Genomic DNA, 21,375 nt, shown 5'->3' on the forward strand with positions numbered 1-21,375 from the left:
TGACACTTAACCTGATCTAACATTCTGCAAAAACGCGCGGATCGATCGGTGGCTCAACACTGGGGATACCCTTGGCACTGACCACTGTATCCTCGCGACCACCCTCAGCACGTAACCGTACAGTCGGCATTGGCGACGACACGGAACGAGCATCGCCTAAGCACAGCTTGCTTTTTCTGCAGATCGAGCCCTGGATACCAGATTCCGTGCCTTCCGCTGTATGAGCGTCCCGCACGTGTCAGCACCAGCGACGGATAAAGAAGATCAAAGATCCGGGGGCGTGTCAAATCACTGAAAACTGCAATCTCCAGCATCGGTTCTGACGTCACAGCAACAGAATCTACAAAAGCCGCCTGCGACCACCGGGTGCTTCACTTGGCATTGGCGACGACACGGAACGAGCATCGCCTAAGCACAGCTTGCTTTTTCTGCAGGTTAGTGCTTGGATATAGTTTTTGAACCCATTATTGTTGCTTCGGTCGTCGCCATTGCCAAGTTGTTCACAGTTGTGTGTACCCTTGTCTGCCGTGGGGCGTCCTGCACAGATGGCGAAAGAACTAGCAAAGTTAAAGGAAGAGATAAGACAAGAGTTCACCCAGTTAAAGGCAGAGCTTCAGCAGGAAATAAAAACTGCTCAGGCGTCCCTGGAAAGGGATGCACGAAGTGAACTTCGCGAACTGCGCAACGAGCAAAAGAGTTTGACCGAAAGTCTTGAATTTGCACATGCTGAAATTGAAACACTGAAAAAGCAACTTACTAGTGAGGTTGAAAAAAACGCAAAGCTAAGCACTGAAAAAGATAACGCTGAAGCGAAATGTGCGGCTCTGGAACAACAGAATGAGGAGCTTGAAAAGCGAGTAGTTCAATTAGAACAGTATTCAAGAAACGTGAACTTGGAAATTCAGGGAGTCGAAGAGGAAGAAGAGGAAAACATACCAGAAATCCTTACCAAAGTTGGGATTGCTATCCACGAATCAATCACAGACAGTGATGTTGAGATATGTCACCGTGTTCCCACCCGTAATGACGGCAAAACAAAGAACATAGTTATTCAATTCAAGTCCCGCGCCAAACGCGACAGCGCTCTTGAAAAGGCCAAAAAGACTCGCCTCACAAACAGAGATCTAGGATTTGATAGCTCCGATCCCATATACATAAATGAACACCTTTGCCCCTCCCTGAAGAAGCTTCTCAGCTTGGCCAAACAAAAGAAAAAAGAACAAAACTGGAAGTTCGTGTGGGTTCGTGGCGGAAAAATCTTTGCTCGCAAACATGAAACGTCAAAAGTTCTTCGCATACAATGCGAAAAAGACATTGGAAAGATTCAGTGAGCACAACAACTTATCTAGTATCCCATCTTGTCATTCAGAATGGCATTACAGCCTGCTGAAGTTAACAATCTTATCACATCTGGAAACATGAGAGGTCTTAAATGCTTCCATCTGAACATAAGATCAAGTCGTAATAAAGAAGACATACTTAATATTTTTCTTGAAAACTTTACCTTCCCTTTTGATGTGGTCATGTTAACGGAAACGTGGTCTACAGCAGAATGTGATGCTATAATTGATGCAAATTATAAAACCTTCTTTTTGAACCGATCGAAAAAGCGTGGTGGCGGAATTCAATTGAATATTAGGAAGTGCTTTCAGTGTGACTTACTTGATCAGTTCGCTGTTATCAATGACTACATCGAATGTCTTGCCGTAGTTAGTGAGCCGTACATTTTCGCTGTGATTTACAGGCCGCCTGATGGGTGCATGAGCAGTTTCTTTCAATTTCTTGAAACCTTACTTGATTTTTCAAATAAGAATGACTACACAACAATCCTGGGAGGTGATCTTAACATAGACCTGCTTACCTCGTCCACCTCTGAGCAGTTATTACAGACAACACTCTTCTCGCAAGGCTACAGTAATATGATTCAGACTCCCACAAGGATAACCACAAAATCATCCACACTGATAGATCTATTCATAACAAACCTGCCTAAGCACGAAACAACAGCAGGTACAGTTTCATCAAATATCAGCGACCACTTGGCAATAGTTTTACTCTGTAAAACAACACCTAAACGTACGAATACTGTATCACTTCCAAGCAGAAAAATTCAAAACATCAGTGAGTCTACAATATCCATTTTTCGTAGTAAACTTATACAGACAAACTGGAGTGATGTTTATAGCACAACATCAGCTGATGATGCATATAATAACTTTTTAAATAAATTAATAGATGCATATTCGCAGTCGTTCCCCTTCATTACTGCAAAAAAATTCAAGAAATCACGTAAACCTTGGATTACCAAGGAGTCCCTAAAAATGATAAAAAAGAAAGACAAACTCTTCCATAGATTTCTAAGCACGCGCGATACAGAAGATTGGAAAGCCTTCAAAAAATATAGAAACAAAACAAACGCCATACTGCGGAAAGAAAAACAGCGGTATCTTTACCTATTCTTTGAGACGGGTCAAACCATAAAATCTGACGTTATGTGGAAGAAATTAAATGAGCTACTTAATCGAAACCCCCATTGTCAGAATACACATGAATTAATTATAAATGACAAAGTTATTTGTGGACAAGAGCTAGCTGAAGAATTTAACAACCATCTAGTCAACCAGGTTACTAGTGCTCACTGTGTAGAAGCAACGGGAAATATTGCTAGAAATTTAGACAGCATCTTTTTTGTTCCCACAAGTGAAAGTGAAGTCCATGATGCATTTAGTTCTCTTCGCAACAGTTCGGCGCGGGACATAAACGATCTTCAGCTAAGGCCTATAAAAGGTGCACTTGACTTGCTTACACCACATCTCACTCATATCTACAATTTAGCTCTCTCCACAGGCGTTTTCCCAGCAAAGATGCAAATATCTAAAGTAATAACAATTTTCAAAGGCGGCGATCGCAACAATTTATCAAACTATCGCCCAATATCCTTGCTACCTATCTTTTCAAAAGGACTTGAAAAAGTAATTCATATCCGCATCATCAATTTTTTTGAAAAGCACAATTTGTTAACACCGACACAATTCGGCTTTCGCAAAGGCAAATCCACAGAACTAGCATTGCTCACACAGAAAGAAATTATACTAAAAGCATTTGAAGAAAAAGAAGCAGTAATTGGCATCTACATTGATTTTTCTAAAGCTTTTGATCGTCTTAATCACATAACATTACTAAAGAAACTAGAAATATATGGAGTAAGGGGAACACCACTAGCACTTATAACATCATATCTACAACATCGAGGGCAAAGCGTTTCAATAGATAACAACATGTCATCATACAGACCTGTAACCACTGGCATACCTCAAGGAAGCATACTTGGCCCTCTCCTATTTAACATATACGTAAATGATATCACATCTGTTAGCCCTGTTCCACATTATATATCCTATGCAGATGACACTACCTTATTATTCCACGAGCGTAACTTTCAATCCTTAGAGGCTGGTATTAACGCGATCCTTCAAAATCTCTACCAATGGAGTAAAGCGAACTCCCTGGACATTAATACGAAAAAAACAAAGGCAGTCATGTTCACTCCCAGGCAATCGAAAGCACCACACTTCTTAAATATCACATTAGGATCCGAACCAATAGAATTTGTTGATTCAGTTAAAACACTTGGCGTATATCTGCACAAAAATATGCTATGGGACACTCACGTTAATTATGCTATAACAAAAATATCTAAATCTGTCGGAATACTAGCGAGGTTCCACTCTTTCCTACCACAAGCAATTAAACTGCACATATACAATGCCTTGATTCTATCACATATAAGTTACTGCTTTCTTGTTTGGGGGAGAACAACCGTCACAAATCTAAATCGTTTGCACGTACTCCAAAAAAAATCTATTCGGCATATCGTAGGGGTCGACTCGCAAGCCCACACAGGCGAATATTTTATGCAGCTTAATGTAACAAGTGTACATAATCTATACCTATATACATTGGCAAAAAGATACAAACAACAACTTCGTAAGAGCCAGCAAGAATTAAAATATATGGCACAGTTAACTCGAACAACACATATACGTGATACACGCTTTTCAGAACCTTGGAAAGTTCCTTATTCCCGGACAAATTATGGGCAACAAATGCTACGTCATTCATTACCAACACTTTTAAACAATCTTGAACATAACGGAATTGACATTAACCACATTAGTATTTCAAAAATTAGGTCTTTCCTGTCGGAGCAAGCATCAGACAACCCATACTAATTAGTGCACCTGAAATAATAACATGCAATTCTGTTGCAAAACCGTTTGCCTTTATGAATATGTACCTATGCACGTTCCATTCTGTTTGTAAATTACTACAGTTTATTTTGATTTGTCTTCGAACTTGCTGTACATATAAAAAAATTGTTTAAGTTCCACAAGAGAGCTTTGTAAAACCACTCTATATTGTTTAACCTTGTACGTTTTGCTTGCTTTGTTTCATATTTCCATATTCCACGAGTATGCTTTATATAATGTCCACCTATGTGTCGTCACTGCATGCCATGTAAAAGGGGGCTTGAGCGCAATCAAGTGAACACGTTTCACTTTTTGCTCGAGCCTCCTCCGTTGATTTCTTTCTGACGGAAAATAAACTGCATTTGATTTGATTTGATTTGATTTGAAGGTTGCCCGACACTAATCACGGATTGAGAGAAGTTTCGCTCCCTACGTGCTCAGAACGCCCCTACCCGGAATAATAACCTTGACAAGTGGATATCCAATCTCCAGCAGACGTCTCTGCTTCTACTAAGTAATCATCTGCCACGGCTTATCAATACAGTATAGACAGCCGTCTCCTCCACCTATGGCAGGTCAGGGAAAGCATTCAAAACCGCTGGAAAACACAACACCACAATAGAACGCTTCGGCATCGAAAAGCTCAGACAAACAGATTAAGGCGCACGCTCTCTCATTGGCTACCCAGCAATGGGGTCAAGTTTGTGAAAACATGCGTGGCCAGCCCGGGCTAACCCGCACCTGGCACCTTCTCCGATACCTTTTAGACCCGGACGGTTTCAAAACATCCCAACGACACAGCATTTTCCAGTCCATCAACGCCCGGGCTCAGACCAGGATCTTGATGAAATCCGTGTCCGGTATCTCAATACTACTTCCCCGGACCCCCCCCCCCCCTACATGGGTGGGGCCAACCCTGCCCTCGATGCGGAGATTTTGGACGCTGAGGTAAGATTCGCAATTACTCAGCTCCGCCCTAACTCTGCCCCGGGACCGGACGGCATTTCCAACAAAACTCTCCATACTTTAGCAAGGTGAAAAGTTGGGCTGGTTGGTGCGTGACCTTGTGGCAGGAACAGCGCAGCACGAGAGAAAGAAGAGACAGACAGGACACGACGCTGAATAACAGCCAGATTTTCGTCTTTGTCTCGCGCTGCTCTGTTACTCCCACAAGAAAAACAAACTATCCTTAATTTAGATGACCCGTCCATTGAGGCTCTCACTGCCTTCATGAATGATTGTTGGAGAGAGGGTGAAATCCATGCAGCATGGAAACATGCACGCTTGACTTTCATATCGAAGCCAGGCAAACGACTAGCTCTCGAACACCTCCGCCCCATCTCCCTCATTTCCTGTGCTGGGAAACTGATGGAGCACGTCAGTCTCAACCGTCTTAACCATTATGCGGAAGATAATGATCTCCTATCCCGCACCATGATTGGCTTCCGCTCATATATCTCTACGCAAGACATAATACTCCAGCCCTCTCTTTCGAGAGGTACTGTGCCCATCTACCAGAGCGGGAACAAAGGCTTATTCTAGGGCTTGATTTAACTAAAGCATTTGACAGCGCCTCCCACGGAGCTATTCTCGCTAACCTCTCCCTACTAAATCCTGGTCAGCTAACCTACGAGAATATACGCACCTTCCTCTCTAGTTGTACAGCAGAACTTAACTTTGGCTCTCTCCTCTCAGGCCCTATAACCTTCAGTAGCAATGGCACCTCCCAAGGATGCGTTCACTCCCCCTTTCTTTTCAATGTCGCCTCTCTCACGCTACCTTCAAAATTAAACGCTGTCCCCCGGCTATCCCATACCTTATACGCAGACGACATCACCCTTTGGGTTTCAACAGGCAACGATGATGAGGTTGATTCCAGATTTCAACAAGCGGTGGATGTCATTGAGCGCCACGTAACCGGAGCCGACCTCTCGTGCTCACCTCAGATTCGAGGTCAACCCGGCCTCCACGTCCATCCTCCCATCTGCATTACTGCTAGTGGCCAACCCATACGCGAAGTATCCACCCTTAGGGTATTGGGGCTTCTCATACAGAGCAATCAGAAAAACACCGAAGCTCTGGCAAAACTCACAGTCTCTGTCTCGCAGACCATCCGTCTAATTCGTCGCATTGCTAATAAACAGAGACATGCGAGAGGCTGAAGTCCGACGTGTTATTTGGGCGTTTGTTATCAGTTGTCTCACATATACCCTCCCTTACCTCAAGCTTACTTGGCAGGAACGGGACCGCGTTGACTACCTTATTCGACAGGCATACAAGGCGGCTCTCCATCTCCCCCACCGGACCTCCACGTATAAACTACTGGCATTGGGGCCTACATCACTGAGACGTAGCTCTCGGAAGGTCATCTCACCTCGCAGTACGAACGTTGCACCCGCACCTCACCGGGACGTCACATATTCGACAAGCTTGGAATAAGCTTCGAAACGACCATCGCCCACAAGACCCAGCTTCCGTCCCATATCCACAGCAACCTAATCGTTACCATTCTCCTGAAAAACATGCACCTAGAGTATCATGGCGCTCGCCGCAAGGACCGGGCTAAGTCGCTGCATAAAAAGTGTTTAAGAGATCAGACAGTGGTCCACGTCGACGCCACCGAATACTCCGATCGCGATGCTTTTTCGCTCGCCCTTGTAATCTTCTGTGGACGGCCTTTGGTTGCGTGCTCCATTCCCGTCAGATCGACTGGAGAGGCCGAGGAGGCGGCCATAGCCTTGGCGAGGGTCTCCATCTCTGGAAAACTGATCTTCAACGACTCAAAACTTGCGATTCGTAATTTTGCAAAACGCCGGGTCTCCCCCGTCACCCTATCTCTCCTCCACTCCACCAAGGACCAACTCCATCCGATAGAATTGATCTGCGTCCCTGCGCACTCATCTCATCCAGGGAATGAGGTGGCCCACAATCATGGCCGATGATTCGTCGACCGGAATGTGGTGTCGCACGTCCTGAGGACGGCGAGAGATCGTATGGTTACAATTCATGACATAACCGCGCACTACCACTTAGGTAGACTTCTATATCCACCCGCACATATTTCTCTAACCAAACCCCAAGAGGTTGCGTGGAGGCAACTCCAAACGAACACCTTCCCCAACCCCGCGATATATGCTTATACGCATATACCCTGGGTTCTACTCTCCCTCCGGTCAAGTATGTGGCCAACATGCCACTCGATTCCACATACTCTGGACTTTCCCTCAGGACACCCCTCCGCGAGGTTTGCACCTCTCGAATCCAGACCAGTGGGAGGCCGCACTACTCAGTTCCGACACAGACACACAGATCTGGCTTGCGATAAGAGCCCTAGAAGTCGCCGAACGCCACGGGCTCATGGCCACTTAGGGGCCTATAACCCCCACACCATCTTCTACTTTTTTCGATGAAAATGAAGTTTATCCTCCTCGTCGATTTCGGCCAGGGTTAACCAGAGCTAAACCGCCAGCAATTTTTTTGAGAAAGCCAAATTGTAAAATAAATTGGTTTTTCGGGGAACGGAAATGGCGCAATATGAGACAGATGCTTTCCCTTTGCTACAAACCGACTTTCATTTTCCTTCACTTACGGCGCGGTTCGGATGTCCAGAAAGATATGCGAGACGTGTAACTTTCTTTCCTTAAAACGAATTTTAATTTCATTTTCCTTCCCTTACGCGCTGTGGTGGATCTGTGGTTTGGGCGCTCGGGTACTGATCCGGAGTACCCGGGTTCGAACCCGACTGCGGCGGCCGCGTTTTGATGGAGGCGAATGCTAAGGCACCCGTGTGGTGTGCGATTTCGGTGCACGTTAAAGATGCCCAGGTGGTGAGAATGATTCCGCAGTCCTCCACTACGGCACCTCTTTTTTATGATCCATAGCGCAGCAACAAAACAGGGGGCAAACACAATCGTTAAAATTAGCGCTTGTGTTTGTCCCCTGTTTTGTTGCTGCGCTATGGATCATAACGCATACACACTAGCCCGAACCATCATCTTGTTAACCTCTTTTTTATTTTATTTTTTTTACTCCCTCCTTTATCTCTTCCCTTACGGCGCGGTTCAGCTGTCCGTCGAGATGTGAGACAGACACTGCGCGATTTCCTTTCCTCAGAAACCAATTTTTTCAATATTATGCGATGCCGGCAGACACTTTTCCGCTTGACCACGGTCAATGTCACAGGTCAAAAGTCAACATCAAAGCCAAAGGTCAAGGTCAAATGTCAGCCGCTGTAAGAGCCGCTGGTGTCGCTGCTGTAGCTGACTTCATCTGCTGAACCTAACTACCGTGAGTTATGCTCATGGTCTGACCTCTACCTACATTCAAGGACAAACTTGCAGCTCCGCTGACGGCTCAAAAACCTGGCAGAGTGAAACTTTTCGCTTCAAAATTGGCAGTTTGCCTCGTCTCCGTTAGTAGGTGTGTGCATGAAATGGACCGCATAAGAGGTGTGGGGGTTTCTAGGACAGCTCTTAGGTTGCCGCCCTTGGGTATCGGCAAGGTTCCTAGCTTAAGATAACTTCTTTTCCGACTGGCTTAATTGGTAATTCATAATAGTAATTTAAAGGCACCAAAAACCACGCGCACAGACGCGAGGGAAGAGAACGGAACATTTGTGAAACCCGTTGGGAAAATCAGTTATGAGTGGCGCTCTCTGCGTGCGTGCGTGTATGTGTATGTGAGTGTGTGCGCGTGTGCGCGCGTGTGTGTGTGTGCGTGTGCGTGTGCGTGTGCGTGCGTGCGTGCGTGTGTGTGTGTGTATGTGTATGTGTGTGTGTGTGTTAACCATGGCCATACGCTGCACATAAGGCTTCATCAAATTACTGTGGATTATCCGATCGTGGTTGTTCTTAATGTTTACCTTATAGTTGGTGTCCGAAAGCTTGGACACCACCTAAGCTGGCCCTTCCCATTGCACCTCAAGCTTGTTCCTTTTTGACGGACGCAGCAACATCACCTGGTCGCCAGATTGAAAGATGCGCTTGCGTGCAGATTTGTCGTAGTACACTTTAGACAGTGACTGCATTGCTCTGACATTATTGCTTAGAGATCTTAACGATGGGTCGCTTTTCTGCTCTGCAATGAGTGCTTTCCTATCAACCTTCGCAAAATCCTCCCAACAAGTCGAAGCAGGTGTCAATGTCGAACCCTTCGCGTTGGTTCCTTCTGCCCCATTCTCTACGGAATCGGCAATTCCTTCGATTTCATGAGCTACCGCTGGTTCGGGAACACCTTCATGGTCCTGCTCATGCGGTTCAGACGGATCAGTTTTCTTACAAGAATCCCCCGTCTGGTCGGGAGAATGGTTCGGTGCCTGCTCATTTATCAGAGCGCAGTCGAGTTTCTTTGCGAGCTCTCGCGCTCAAAAACGTGTTAGCGCCATGCAAGCCAAGCCCGAGGTGAAAGAGAGACCTTTCTCTTTCAGCAGCTGCTCGGATTTGTTCGAAAACAGGTAGGGCAAGTGTGTCGGCAAGTTTGCGCTAACTGCCGCTTCTTTGTCTAGCCTGCCAAAAGTCCCCTCTAGGGTCACCTTCGCTATAGGCAAGCATGCACTCTGTTCTTCGGCGACCTGCTTAATCCAGGCGCATTCGACGGTGTAGTCCGTGGAGGAAACACAGGACGGGTGAGCAACATCCATGGTAGCCGCTGAATCCCGCAGTTCCCTGAATTTCTTGCCATTTATAACCACGTCCTGCAAGTATGGCTCCAGCAATTTAAGGTTTTCCTCCGAATCTCGCATGCACGCGAACGCCATCTTTTTCTGTTTGTAGTTCACTGAGATGTGACCCTCCTTGTTGCAATTATAGCAGACAATGGGCTTTCGCGCTTCAAACGCGCGAGCTTCAGGTGCCTGCTGTTTCGGCGAATCGGCAGATTTGGGTGACTCCATCTTGTTTTCGCTACCTCCTTCTTTTGATCCCGGTTCCTCTGTTCGGTGATCTCGGCGTGCTGGTGGCAACCTTCGGTCGGGGATTCTCTTTAAATAGGTTTCTCCCTTTCATAACCTGTTATCGTACCCTGCCTTGCTTTGGAGGTTTCGGCGAACGTTATACTCGTCTGCGTGCTGTGCCGCTTTGTCTAAGTCTATATCTGTTAGCCTATCTTGCAGCCATATCCTCAGATCTTCTGGAATCGCGCTATAGTACTGCTCTAGTGCGATGCACTCCAGTACCTTGTCATGACTTCCGTGCACCTCAGCGGTCTTAAGCCACTCGTTTAAGTTGACTTAAAGCCGGTACGAGAAGTCAGTATGCGACTCCCCGCCTTTCATTGCCTGTCTGAATCGCTGCCTAAAGGCCGGTACTTTCTAAGCAGTGCGCTCTTTACCTTCTCGTAGTCGTCCCGCTCTTCCTGTAAGAGATGAGCCAACACTTCGGCCGCCTCGCACGGAAGGAGAGGAAGTAACTTCTTTGACCAAGCGCTCGTGTCTAAGTGCACCTTCCCGCATGCACGTTCGTAATTTACCAAAAAGAGTGGAATATCGCCTCCCACGCGATATGGCGAGATGAGATCCTGCAATCTCTGCCGCCCTTGCTCCTCTACCGAAGCTACAGGGCTAAGACGCGCCGTATTCCCTCCGTTCGACGCGATTTCGAGCTCCTTCATTTCTCTAGCATGTTCTCTCGCTTTTTCCTCTCCCTTACGGACCTCCCGTCTCTCTTGAGCAAACCGAAGCTCTTCTTTTTCTTTCTGCTCGCACAATTCCCGTCTTTCTTGAGCCAACCGAAGCTCTTCTTTTTCTTTCTTGCGTCCAACAATCGTTTCCAAAGCCTCGTCGACCTCCTCAGTAGCACCTCCTCCTGCCAGATAACCTCTTAAATTTCTTTTTTCTTTTCGCAGAACGTAGCGAAATCCCCAGCTCCTGGCAAATTTCGAGCAGGTCCTGCCCTTTTAACTTCTCACTCGTGAGTTCCACAATGCGTTAGCAAGCCCACTAAAACAAAAGCCCTAGCTTGAAGTGGACAAAGCAGTTTCCCTAAATCAATTTTCCAGACAACAGGAATCCGCCCCTAGCATCTGCCTGTGCTAGTACGGTCTGGCGAAATGAATGGAAAACATTGAGCACTTACCCTGCCAAGGTATAGCTGACGCCTGTCAGTCCCGTAGCTGCCAAGGTCCGTTGGAGCCGGTAACTTCACGTGGACATCCCACAGCTGCCATCCAGTTGTTGGGATTCAGGTAGCGTGACTGGGCCGGAGAAGAAACGAGGACGATCGGAGGAAGAAAACTTGGATAACTTTATACAAGGACTATTTAGATTATGTACAAGAACGGGCAACTGAGAGTGCTTCTCAGTAAAGAGAGCTTCTTAGGAGTCGGGAGTCTCTGATACCTCTCAAGAAGGGGGCTCTCCCCTGATATCAAACCAGCAGCTCCTTAAATACTCTTCGTATTCCCCAGATCCCTGGCTGGGGAATACAGTTCGAAGAATGATGTCCAATCACGCGATGGCAATGATGGTACCAACCACGGCAGGGCGGTACTGATGTTTCTTCGCAGCTCGGTCGAGGGAAAGGGAACAGGACCCGGTCACGTTGTCGTACCCGTGGCCTCGAGGTTGCCGCGCACGTGTCGAAAGAGCTTGTACTGGTGACCGGAACGCGGAAGCTCTGTCGAAGGTGCGGCACTAGGGCAATTGTTCAAATCAAGCGTGACTGAAGGGGACCACACTGATACCGCACTTCGTCGTGGTGAGGACCGGAATGAATACGCTTATGGTCGTCGCTGGCATTCCCGGTGAACACGTGAGGACGCTATTGTCGTCGCTGCTTCCGGCATTCCTGTTCGAACACGTGGGGACGCTATTGTCGTCGTTCCCTCTGGCAGTCCTGCAGTCACGTCTCCCCCAGAGGGCTCACCCACCCCAGCGGTGGTCTTCAGGGAATCCTTCACATGGCCAACTTCGCCGAATTCCACAGCAGGAAGGAAGCGCGAGCACAACAGTGTGTGTGTGTTGTTGTTGTTGTTGTTGTGTGTGTGTTGTTGTTGTTGTTGCTGTGTGTGTTGTTGTGTGTGTTGTTGTTGTTGTTGTGTGTTGTTGTGTGTGTGTGTTCACTCCTTCATCATCCCCAACGATAAAATAACTAACCAAGGTTTGAAACTGCTCAAAAGGACGAGGACAGAAGGTAAAGAAACGTGCACCAAACCACGGGCAGATAAGCAGTTGGCAGTCTGCGCGCCTGGTGTAGTGTTCGTTTTCTTGCCCTCGTCCTATTGCGCAGTTCCTGGGCTTCCTCAGGCCGTTGTGATTAAATGTTGATTCATCATCGAGAATGAAGCAACCATCCCGCAAGAACGTCGTACTAAAGGTGAAATAACCAATGCGGCGGAAAGTGGATGACGGTGAGGTTGATGAGACGCAGGCATTGCTCGCTGTCTCGCTTTTAACCCTTGTGCACGCGTAAGATTTTCGCGCTCCGCACAATCCAGTAGCGATTTTTGCAGGAATTGCCCGATCCCACTATAGAGTAACGACAGTAGCCAGCTTCAGCTTTAATTCTTTGACTCCAGCAGGCTTGCTATGTTGAAAATGCATTACGGCATTTAAATATTAATATTTGGGACGAGTAATTTACATTACCGATTTGCTAGTCGCCACCAGAGTTAATCTCATCCTTACAAATATCGTTAAGCAAGTTGCTTAATTAATATACTTAAGCCAGGACAAAATCACTAGGTCTATGCACTAAAATATACTTGTATTTCAGCAGGTTCTGATTCCAGTCAGTTCTAGTAGAGGCCCGGTACAACATGAATGTCTCACAGCGACGCACAAATCAAACCTAATTGACGTGGTTATCTCGGGCATACGTGTGTCATGCCCTCTATACGCTTCATGACTGATCTAGCGAACACTGACTTCGAGAGTTAAATCGGGCCAGTTGGTTCATCCTTGAGTTAAAATAAACAAATTATTTAATTATGCCTGCAACGTTCTCCGTGGAATCTCATCATTAAGTTACGGCGGACATCGCTGTAAACACATGGCTAAAGCCTCTTTCAAAGTGAGCCCTCCACGCTGCTTGCTTCGCGCTCTACAATGAATAGGCAACGCAGTTAAGTTACACGCTCTATTTGCTGCTTTCGAGATGCTACAAAGATGCGCACCTACCAACATAGCACAGATCGCCATCTGCACGCCTGGTTGCGCGCGGCAAGCACCGTTAACTCGTACCAGTTTGCATGTAAGCATCGGCGACAGCGGATGCGACGGACTACGTCAGCAGAAATGCGCATCCGTTCGAAGCCTAAGCTTAGCCCTTAAAAAGCAGTCAAGTAGCCTGCTCCCTCAATCTGCTGGTAATTTCAGCATGCTGTCAAGCATCTAGGCCGTTTGCAATTCAGCGCCAGCCTTTGAAGAGAACGGATACGTACGGGTGATCGACTGCCCGGGCCCAACATAACATACATCTCACCGTCATAACAGTCGGTATTACGTGATATAATCCAATATATTAGTTGTCATTACCCAGCAAATAGAGCAAACAGGATATTCAACTTTTTAATTTTTAGATTATATTTCACGGCCATAGCAAAAGTCGTGTGGAATCTATTAGACGCTTAAGCCGATACAGCGGCGGCGACCAGGCCACCGAGCCTACTGAGGCGAAGACATGCTCCACCGCAATACACGGGGCAGCGCAGCCGCGCAGCAACCGCAAAGCGCGAAACGAACGATCCGCCTCCGGGTCGACGTTGCTTGTCTACAGCTAGGCAAGCGCCCGGACCGCAGCTTTGTTTTCACGAGAAGGTTCGCGTACATAGAGTTTGAACACTCGTGAGCTCGAGGATAGCGGCCTCCGCTCAGCCGTAGCCCCAGTTGAGCAAGATGAGATGCCGCTGCGTTCGGAACGACATGACGCAGGTGCCGGAATATTGCGATACTAGTTTCAGCTCGCTCGACTGGCTGGTGCGCCGGTCGCATGACGACAGCCCGCGCGGCGGCCAATCCTGCGAGCCGCAGCCCAAGCGAGAACCCGGCCCCTGGCAAATCTGAACTATAACGCGCACACTACGCTAAAACGCAGTGGAAATATTTCAAATAGCCCTTACAGACAATCATGGACGCAAGGAAACTTTAGGCTTTGTGGTTGCTGTAGCGAGGCCGTAGCACGTTTTAGAAGCTAGCAGAATGGAACTAAAAACACGACGCTTGCCACTACGGCGGCGTCCGCGGCGGAAATGCATTCGCGCGTCAGCGCTCGTCCTGTTCGTTTTGACTGCGCGTCAGAGCTGCACCTTCACCTTGAACAGTTGACGGAGCATACACAGCTTGAAACCACAAGGTGGAGGATGAAAGTTACACGGCTCGGGCTTTCCCGCCATTTTGTCAAATGCGAGCTCGGTACCCATGACTTAACATTCCGCTACAATAATACACCTCCTTCGCACGTATCATCTAGAATACAGTTTAGAGACCACCTCAGGTGACACAAAGCAAAACACACTGTCTGTATCAAGCGGCAGAGAATATTTTTTTTCCTCATCTGTCAAAATAAAGCGAACCAATCCACGCAGGAAGAAATCCACCGATCTTCATTCGGCAGCCATCTTGCGAAGTGCAGCTCCGCATCGAAGCAGCACCACAGATTACTAGTTGTGCGGAAAATTTAGTGCTGCGCTTTAGTTTACTACATTCTAGGCTTTAAAAATTAAATGAAAGTTTGTAAAACTTCCAGGTGAATTTTTCGCACGTGACTAGACAACGGCGGTCAAAAAGAGAAAATATCTGTTTTTTTTCCTTCTTATTTCATGTAACAGATTTCTTCCGCGCGGCAACAATAAAGTTCCGCAAAAACGCCTGTAATTTTACTCTTTTTTACTGCGTATAAAAGTTTAAACATCAGTGCACGCAAGAAGCGACTGGGAAAGAGTTCTGATTTAAGTCAATGCTCTACCTTCATGCCGTACTGCCAAACGGTCGTGGAAGTACTAGTTTATCTTAAGCTTTGCCTTCTAGAACTGCAGAATATCATTGAGATATCAGGGCACAACGCATAGTATGCAATTTATTCGCTATCGCGCGAAATTCTATAAGCCAATTTTATCTTAACGCGACAGCGTTAAGGAGCTTATGCCGCAGAAAAGCCGGTGTCGTCGGCGCCGTGAGCGTAAAATAGCGCATCTCGGTGAACACCTGAATCACGCCGAAAGGGAAGAGATTCTTCTCCTCTCAAGGCGCGGTTCGGTTGCCCACCGAGATATGTGAGACAGGCGTCCTTTCCTTAAATTATGTTGACGTTTGTCAGGCAGAAAAAAAAGACTCATGCCAGAGCAAAATGAAATTAATAGTTTTCCCGCCACTGAAATAAAAGTGTGGAAGCGTGCAGCTAGAGAGAGAGAAAAACTTTATTTGGTCCATTAAGTGTTTAGCGTTCGGTCTTCGTCTGCATCGCTGCAGACTCGACCTTGAAAGCAGGGTTGGAGCCCTAGTCCAGGGCTCCTACTGAGTCGCGCTGCTTCGCTTGCGTGCTGCACCATTGCCCTTTGGGCGGCGAGCTCGCAGCTGGTGAGCCGACTCTCCCACTGCTCCGCACTCAGCGTTTTGTGTTGGTGGAACGTGTAGTTCCGCTTACACTCCCAGATTATATGGTAAAGCGTGGGCGTTGCCCCGCACCACAGGCATGTGTTCCTATACTGTGTAGGATACATCTTGCTAAGTATATGTAAGTTAAAGAATGTTCCCGTTTGCAGCCTAAGCCAACTAGCTGCTTCTTGTTGTGTGAGGCCCTTATGTGGCGGGGAGTATCTAATTCTCCTACTTCTTTGGTAGTTTAGGTATTCTGAAAATCCGATCTCCAAGGTGAAGTGCTGGCCCAGGGCGTATGGCCGCAAGGCTCGGTACGTGATATCTCGAGCCAAGCTGTCTGCCCTTTCGTTTTCTTCTATCCCCGTGTGTGCCGGAATCCAGATTAATTTGTGGGTTGCTGTTTTTTAGAGGTGTACTGCTTCGCTGAGGATAGCCAAGGCAGCCCTGCAGATTCTACCTTTCGTATCGATTCTGCATGTCTCTTTTGAGTCCGTTAGGATGACCAGTGTTCGTCTTTTCGATGGCCCTAAGCCGCTGCCAGCGCAACAGTGACCTCCTCCGCTTCCGCTATCCTGACGCTACCTGCAGTTGCGCGGTGATTAGATTGCCTGCGTTATCAACTACCACCGAAGCTGTGTTGTAGTAGCTTTCGCGCAGCTAGAACGACCGTTTGCTGTCGTTTTGATGTAAATGGCAGTGAAGGATAATAGAAAGTGGGATCTGCGCAAAACTTCGGTGCGCATACACGGTTTTTGCGTATTTTGGCGGTGGTGCCAACGCCTGTATTATGTCTTGTTCTTTTCTAGCGTATAAAAGCTCCGGTGTCCGTTGGAGTGGTCTCTTCTTCGTTCGAATGCCATGGTCTTTCGATGCAGGCTAAGTTCAACTTCTCCTCGGTGTCAGTTTATTGCCGGGAAAGACAAGTTGAAGAAGTTGGGAGAGAATGAAGTAAGGGACAGCCTCCGTAGTGTAGGGCGACTTTTGAAATTCCCATCAATCGAAACACGGCCGCCGCAGCGGGATTGCACGCTGAGTCCTGGGCTTGAGCAGGCGAGCATTCTAACCAGTGAGCCACCTCAGCGGGTTAAAATCATTGCAGGTAGTTTAGCTCTGGTTATCCCCGGTCGAAAGCGGAAAGCTGCATCTCTCTGGCTACGTTTGGGCTCGAGCGACTGGCGGTTTCCATAGGTAGCCATACTGAAACACACACAGTAGTAGACTTTTAGAGCGAAAGCTTTACTGCCGCAAACTTGCGATTTCGCCGTGGCCGCACTCCGAGGAGGCATATGATATCACAGCGTGCGCTTCGCCGCGGATATTTCTCTCTCTTTCTCGCTCCCTAGTCACAACTGCGCATGAGCCACTAGTAGCACCGAGCCACAGTTCCGCCACAGCGCCGCGCCTTTCCTCAAAATGCAACTTTAAATTTTCAGTTTTTCGTCTTGCTCTCCCTCTTTTATCCCTTCCTTTACGGAGCGGTTCGGGTCTCCACCGAGACATGTGAGATGGTTACTGTGCTTTGCGCGCTCGCCGCACCATCTGGCATTACGTCACACCGCGCGGCTCGCCGCCGCCGCCGTTTCGTATGACGTCACATCGTGTTCCTCGCCTTTGCGCTCGCCTCCGCTCGTTTCGCCAGCTGCGTTGCACGACTGATAACATGTCGGAGGATTGAAAAGGAGAGCTTGCGTGTGCCGAAACCTCAGTTGTGTCGTCTTTAATGCGAGAACAACATAGCTAGACAACCAGACTAACGTAGACTTGCAATCAATATTAACCAAGGCTTACCATGCTGTGCCTCAGCTTTCGCTACGTATATACTGGCATAGCCGAGCTAAGCTACTGGCATTTATCTAATTTGTTAAATATCTACTTTTCTTAGAAACGACATTAAAGGCGCCTACACAAAACAGTATATATTTATATAGCTTCGGTGATATTGCCACGTGCCGAACGCGCCGCGCGGCCTCCACGCTTAGTAAAAGACGACGACGAAGTGTTGCTTGGCTCCCGAGGCGCTCTGGCTCTGTGCTTTAGGCCCTGGCTGTCTGATTAAAGCGCCTAGCCTTCTGTTCCCCCCGACGTCTACCTGCACGGCTCCTCAGGTCGTGACACTGGTGGAGGTGCGATTGATGATCCCTTCTCCTGCGGAAGACTCGACGCGCCCGCATCTTGTGACTACCCCTGTCCATCGTGCCAGCCGGAGGATCCGAGGCCTATCCCCCGAGGTCGTGACGGCGAACCCTCGTGCCGCTCGTGAAGGCGAACCCTCGACTTTCACTCCCCTCATGGCGACGCCACTGCCCCCCGTGACGATGACTGTACCTTCGACCAGCCTCACCTATCTGACCCTTCAGACCCCACGAACACCTAAGCCCTTTCACGGTGGCCAGTTCGAGGATGCCGAGGACTGGTTGGCACACTATGAACGGGTTGCGACCTTCAACGGCTGGGACGACACGACCAAGCTGCCTTAACGTGTATTTCAGCCTCGAAGACTCTGCCCGCACGTGGTTCGAGAACCGTGAGGCTACCTTGTCTACGTGGCCGGACTTCCGACGTCAGCTCCTGACTACGTACGCCAACAGTGACCGCCGGGAGAGCGTGGAGCGCGCCCTGACGTCTCGAATTCAACTTCCAGACGAGAGTGTTGCAATGTACGTAGAGGATGTGACGCGTCTTTGCCATCGCGCCGATCCAGCCATGAGTGAAGAAAAAAAGCTGCGGCACCTGATGCGCGGCGTAAAAGACCAGCTCTTTTCCGGTCTCGTACGGAACCCGCCCAACACCGTCGCGGAGTTTCTGGCCGACGCCGCCCACATGGAGAAATTGCTGCAGCAAAGGGCCAATCAGTACGCCCGGCAACTGCGTCCAGTGCCGTCGCTGTCCACGTTGGAGCGGTTCGACCACGATCCCGGGATGAACCCGAGCTCCCTTCGCGAACTCATTCGTTCCGTGGTCCACGAGGAGCTGCAGCACCTTCATGGAACATTTGCCCCTCGCATCGATTCCGTCACCAGCGTCATCCGCGAGGAAGTTCAGCTGGCGTTCAGGCACAAACAGCTGCGGTCGTGCCGGCGCCGCAACCGGCCCCATCCGTTCCCGCGCCGTGCCCGGCCCCTGTTCAGCCAGTCACGTACGCGGGCGTCGTGCGCCGCCCACCCCCATTTCCTGAGCCTTCCCCTTACTCCCCTCCAGTGGACGCGGTGCACGCTGCTCAACCGCTCCCTTACTGGGCTGATCGGCGCCAGCCACCGCGGAAGACTGATCTCTGGCGCACTCCGGATCAATTCCCGCTGTGCTACCACTGTGGTGAAGCCGGCCATCTCTACCGGCGGTGCCAGTATCGCGAAATGGGTCTGCGCGGATTTGCTCTTGAAAGTCCCCGTCCACGACCCGGAGAGCACCCTCAGGACATCGCCGAGTATGTCAACCGCCAGCGTAGTTTCCTGCCTCCTCCCCGCCGCCCGTCTCCGCGCCGCGAGTCGCGTTCGCCTTCTCCACGCCGGTCTTCGCCTTTTGGGTCCCGTTATGCCTCAGAACAACTTGGTTCCTCGATCCCACATCGGGAAAACTAGCTCCGGCGACCTTTGGAGGCGAGGCCGCCGAACGCCGATCCGGCGCAAAGCTTCCACCGCCGCACCGACCGACTCGCCCCGACGTAGAACGCCGCATCGCCGCACAGTTTTCCCCGACTCTCCACCCGAATCGCCCCGACGTCGCAACCCCAGTCGTCGACCAGCTTCCGCCGCCGCACCGACTGAGTCCCTCCCCACAACCATCGACAGACCGCGCTGAAGGCCGGATCTCCTTGGACATCCCTGTTCTCGTCGACACTAAGGAGGTCAGCGCGTTGGTTGACACGGGCGCAGATTACTCCATCCTTAGCGGACGGCTTGCGACGACCCTGAAAAAAGTGACGACACCGTGGGAAGGCCCCGACATACGTACGGCGGGGGGACATGTAGCACCACTCGGTATGTGTGCGGCCCGTGTTACGGTTCGCGGCTGCACCTTCGTCGCCACTTTTCTTGTTCTGCGCGAATGTTCTCGCGATGTCATCCTTGGCATCGACTTTCTTCGTGAGCACGGTGCTATAATAGACCTCCCGAATCGCTTGGTTACGTTTTCCACTAAATTGGCCACAGCAGAGCCGGCGCACCAGGTTTCTCAGTCCGCCCTGCGAGTCGCCGAGGATAACGTTACGGTACCTCCACGTGCCAGCATTCTCGCTAGAGTTACCTGTGATGAACCACAGCGGGGACTCCGGGTTGTCGAGCCTAATGTCTCTCTCGTACTCACTAAGGGGATTGCGGTGAAACGAGGCCTTAGCTGCCTGCATGACGGTTGGACAGAGGTCCTTATTACCAACTTTTGCAATGAGCATCGACATCTATTCCGTGGCACAGCCATCGCTTACGTCGACCATGCCCAGGAAGTGGCCGAATGTTTTGCTTGCGATGAGGACACCACTGGAGGTGACGCAGAAGCGCTCGACGACGTCAACATAAATCCGGGCCTTTCATCCGCTGAAAAGGGGCAACTCCAGGACCTCTTGCGGGAGTTCCGTGCGTGTTTCACGTCGTCGTCTAAGGTGCGACAAACGTCGATAGTTAAACACCGCATCATCACGCCTGAAGGAGCTCGACCCATCCATCAGCAACCCTATCGTGTGTCCCCTCGGGAGCGAGATGCTATACAAACACAGGTCAAAGAGATGCTCACGGACGGCGTCATCCAACCGTCAAGCAGCCCGTGGTCGTCTCCTGTCGTCCTGGTGAAGAAGAAAGACGGAACACTGCAATTCTGCGTCGACTATAGGAAGCTTAACAGTGTGACAAAGAAAGACGTGTATCCGCTGCCCCGTATCGATGACTCCCTCGACCGTCTTCGCCAAGCCAAGTACTTCTCTTCGGTAGACCTCAGGAGCGGTTATTGGCAGATAGAAGTCGATGATAGGGACCGTGAGAAAACCGCCTTCATCACACCGGACGGGCTCTACGAGTTTCGCGTCCTCCCCTTCGGGCTCTGCTGCGCTCCTGCCACTTTCCAAAGAATGATGGACACCTTCCTCACAGGTCTGAAGTGGCAGAGATGTCTTGTTTATCCTGACGATGTCATTATTTTTTCCGCAACGTTCACGGAACATCTGCACCGTCTCAGAACTGTCCTCGAAGCCGTTCGTTCCGCCAACTTCTTCCTCAAACCACGAAAATGTCACTTTGAATTCACCGAATTGAAGTTTCTCGGGCAGGTCATTATTGCTGGTGGAATCCGAGCTGACCCAGAGAAGCTTGCTGCCGTTGCTGCCTTTCCGGTCCCCGTTCACAAAAAAGCAGTCCGACGTTTCTTGGGCCTGTGATCCTATTATCGTCGCTTCATTAGAAACTTCGCCCAGCTTGCCAGCCCTCTGACGCTCCTAACACGGGATGATACATCATTTTCCTGGGGCAACGAATAGCAGACTGCCTTCAACGAATTACGACGCCGACTCCAATCGCCGCCAATACTAGCACATTTAGACGAAGATGCCGACACGGCGGTACATACGGATACGAGCAACGTCGGTCTAGGCGCCGTTCTCGTCCAGCGGCA

The sequence above is a fragment of the Amblyomma americanum genome, chromosome 1, assembly GCF_052857255.1.
Source record: "Amblyomma americanum isolate KBUSLIRL-KWMA chromosome 1, ASM5285725v1, whole genome shotgun sequence".
Lineage (NCBI taxonomy): Eukaryota > Metazoa > Arthropoda > Arachnida > Ixodida > Ixodidae > Amblyomma > Amblyomma americanum.